Here is a 4,167-nt window from a genome sequence, read left to right as displayed (position 1 = left end):
GTTCACGACTTCTTTCGCTTTCCTCGTACATAGTTGGTCCAAGAAAAAAAAAATAGAAAAAAAAATGAGTCACTCAGGTGGCGGGCGCAAACGCGCGTCACTGGGGCAAGCTTCTTTCTCTCTCTCCCCTCCCTCTCTCTCGCCCTCTCGCGGAGGTTCGAACGGTACTCGCCCACGCGCCTCGCCGCGCCCACGGCGGCGCCCCGGCGGCTCCCTGACTCCTCGGCTTGGCGCGGAGGAAATTAATCTGACGCTTGCCTGTTACTGCGCGTCTGCTGCGTCTAACTGAACGGACTCTGACTGCTGTTTCCTTTCCAAACCTTTTTCCTTTTCCCCTTTTCCTCTGTGTTATCTCGCCGTCTCTTTCAAGTCGGTCCAGAGGAGGGTATGGGGAGACTCTCCCTCTCCCCCTCGCTAGCGCGGCCGTAAGCCTTTTGGAACGGGACGTCGACGCAACATCCGCCGCGCATCGCCTAGCCCTTATGTTCCCGGACACCACCAACACCGTTCTCCCACCGGACTCTCTGGAAGCCTCCGTCGCTCAGCTGGTCGACGAGTACGTACACAAGGCGTGCGAGCGACAGTCGTGTCACTTTCAAAGATACACAATCGTATCCACGTGTTTTGGGTGTATTAATAGGGCATTCCACTGCAGAAAAACCGGGATCCTAGGGAAGAAAGGCAATGACTGCTCGATTTGTTCCCTTTCTGCGCGTTCATTGGACTGACACACCAACGTCATCGTCGACCAATCAGCATTCAGGAGGAAACAGTCAGTCAGTCATGTTTTTCTTCCCGATTGACCGATTGATTGTCTTGCAGCAGAATACCCTCTACCCTTTTACGCCCCGCCCCACCCTTCCCCGTTTTCCCCCTGTTGTCGTGCAGTGTAGTTAGTTGGGTTTGGTTGATATCACCTGTGTGGCTTGTGTTTCAGGCTGCTCCCCCCGCACAGTATATTTTTTTTCCTCGTGGTGCACGGCGGAGTCTGTGGGGGAGGGGAGAGGGGGGGGAGGGGGTCTGGTTGGAGCAGGAGGGAGGGGTTGGGGGCGGCGAGGAGGGTGGCATTGTCGCAGCCGGCGCGGCTGACGTGAGTCAACGCTTTGTGTGACCTCCCCCCCCTCCCCTCCCCTGTCCTCACCTGTCTGAGCGAGGGAGTGTGTCCCCTTCCCCCCCTCCCTCGTCCCGCTGGCACTAATCCCCATAACAAGGGCCCCTTCTGGCCCATGCAGTTGACACCACCTCCACCACCACAACCACCTCGACCACGGCCGCCGCTCTCCTCTCTGTTTCACTCATAAGCAGAGGATGATCGCTGCAGCAGGTGCGCGCGCGCTCCCCGCTCGCTAAGCAGCTGAAGGAGACGACGACGACGACGACGCCGTTGTTCGTGGAAGCACAGCCACCACACTAATCACCCGAGCTTGTACTACTCACGGCCCGTTCTGCCTAGTTGCGTTTCGCGGCTCAGTGTCAAAGTCGTCGTCGTCGTCGTCGTCATTCTCTGCTCGCTTCCACAGGTGGGCACGCGTGGCGTGGGGCCGAGTTGGGCTGCCCCCTCCCCACCGGCCATCACCAAGTAGTGTACACACACACACACACACACACACGGACGGTTTGAATGGCTGCGCGAGGATCAATGACCCTCTGCTCCGTGGTGGTATTGGCCGAGCAGGACTTATACATTGTTTGCTCAGCCTATTAGGCGGATTGCTCAGCAGCACGGCCAGCGCCGCCAGGGTGGCCCGCGCGCCACTGGCTGCTGCTGAGCCTGCTGAGCAGCACAGGTGGAGAGCACCGTTAGGCAGCCCGGCGGCCTGCCCTGCCCCGCCCAGAGCGGTGCAGCAGCGCGCGGGGGTCAGAGGTCACCACCGCCGCCGCGGCGGCGACCGAGCCTCCACAGAGAGGAACTCCTTGGCAAGGAGGGCACTGCCGCGAGATGACGCCGTGGATAGCCTCCTACCCCGTCTGTCTGCCCACACGCCGCTCACGCCGCCGTGCTGCTTGTCGCGCAAAAATATCCTTTTTGGCTCGGCGGTTCATGTGCGAAAGTCATGTAGTATTGCCCGTCGTGCAGCCCGCATGTTTCGCGTTCTGTTTTAGAGGCACTAGAGAAGAGAGCGAGAGAATCGGTGTTCTGTGTTCCCCTTTCGATTGCGGATGCAATTTCATTTGTTGTTGTTGTCGAGACGGTATTTTTTATTTTTTTTCCAAGCAGTGCGCGCGTCCTGGTTCGCCTGGCGCTGCTCTGCGGTGCTGCTGCGCACCCAGGGTCGGCATCGGCCGGCATTGACTGACTCTCGCCCAGACCGAGGAGGCGAAGGCGCGGAGGACGTGGGAAATCATACACACGACAACAAACACACGAAACAAGTGCGCGGCCGAGCGACGCGCACCGTGCACCGCCGCACCCCGAGGAGGAAGAGGAGGAGAAGCAGGAGGAGGAGGAGAAGGAGGACGGAAGTAAGCGAGGAAGGGAAGGGGGAATAAGAGACGGACCAAGGGACCGCCGCCAACAGGTGTGAGGGGAAGGGGAGGGGAGGAAGGGAGGAAGTGAAAAAAAGGGTGAGGAGGGGGAGGGGTGAGGTTGTGTCGGTGAGGACATAGGGGGACAGGTTCATAGGCCCCTTGGGCTTATAGTGTGTGTGTGAGGAGAGACGCAAGGGAAGAGCTCGATTACTTCCCTTTCTCTCAATCGAGCAGCCCAAAGCGTATTCCACTACTGTCTTCTCGATAGCCATACTCCCCGAGCAGGAGGACAAGTTTGTGTCCTACAGGCTGTGCTGCGGCGGCGGCGGCCATGCGTGGGGCTGGCTGTGGGGCTGTGGTTGTGTGGCGTTGGCCTGAACCTGGCCCGGGGCCCGGCCGGAGCTCCGGAGCTCCACAGCCTATATCACTCATTACACCACATTGTGTTTTAGTAATCGCTGGGAATGCGACGTGCGTGCGTGTGTGTCTGTGTGTGAGCCTGTGTGCGCCGCGCCAGTGTGCGTGTAATCTGTGTGTGTGTGTGTGTGTGTGTGAGCGCGCATGTGAGTGAGAGAGGAGGCGGCGGGCGAAGGCTCCCTCTGCTGGCCCTCGCGTTCACGTTCACCTCACCACCAACGCTCATAACGCTGCTCTGATTTTGCCCTGCGACAATTAGCGCATACAGCAGTACATAGTATGCGAATAATTGCGACATCGCGAGACAGAAGCCATATGGGCAAAAGCACTATATACACTACTACTGCATAAGAAGGTGAGGTTTGGAAGGGTGAATATGCTCTTCACGACTGCTGCTTTTCCCGATAGGATAATTTCTTTTCCCTCACCGGAAGCAACACTCTCTGCGCGGTACGCATATTCTTCGCCCCTCCCCCCTCCCTTTCTCTCTGTCTCCATCTCTCTCTCTCACTCACTCTTATCAAAGCGGATGAGATCGGAAGAGTGAGATAGATGGAATGCCGAGAGAGGGAGAAAAAGATATACTTTCACGCATCGGTTAAGTGCATATTACGCGTGCCGAATGCTGTTGTCTTCCTCCTCCCTGGAGCCCCCCCGCGCCCCGCCCCCCAGCGATATGTGATCTCGCTTTCGTTTCGTTTCGCCGGATAAAATTGTGATCCTACCAAGAACGCTCCGGTGGTGGTGAGGTTGGGCGGTCCGCATGTGTGGTGCGCGGTCCAGCAAACGTGAACGTGCCCGCCCGGCCCGGCCCCGCCCCGCTCCATGTGAGACAGTCAGACAGACAGACAGACAGACAGACAGACAGACAGACAGACAGACAGACAGACAGACAGACAGACAGACAGACAGACAGACAGACAGACGCCAAAAAAGTAGGCAAACGGCGGAGTTAGTCGAATCTAGGCAGAATTGTGTCAGGAGTGGCGTATGTATGTTTGCCTATTAGGCAGATGCACAGTCCACTCTACACCGCCGTGAGTGTCCTGCGCTCTTGCCTATACTTTTACGGCTACCACACTGGCGCATGGCGGCACCCTCCTGCTAGCCGACTGATGGGCACTCGCTCTCTCGCTATGTTGCTCTCGCTATCCGCTTGGTCGTCGTCGAGGAGTGCACCACCACCGTGCTGGCGCGCGCTTCCGCGCCTTTCTCCCGGGCCGCGGTGGGGCCAGCAGAGGCTTGACGAACCAACGGACACCCCTGCTGGGCGCGGCCGCG

General features: G+C 58.6%; 1 protein-coding gene across 1 annotated transcript in view; it reads left to right on the top strand.

Moving 5' to 3' along the window:
* The window catches only part of LOC113205112 (sushi, von Willebrand factor type A, EGF and pentraxin domain-containing protein 1), a 101,732-nt gene that overhangs the window by 1,509 nt on the left and 96,056 nt on the right, over window positions 1–4,167 (top strand). The gene's annotated exons all lie outside the window — the stretch shown is intronic.

This window comes from Frankliniella occidentalis, unplaced genomic scaffold, assembly GCF_000697945.3.
Source record: "Frankliniella occidentalis isolate FOCC.00 unplaced genomic scaffold, Focc_3.1 Scaffold237, whole genome shotgun sequence".
NCBI lineage: Eukaryota > Metazoa > Arthropoda > Insecta > Thysanoptera > Thripidae > Frankliniella > Frankliniella occidentalis.
Note: the sequence above shows the minus strand (reverse complement) of the source record. Positions and strands in the feature narration are given on the sequence as shown.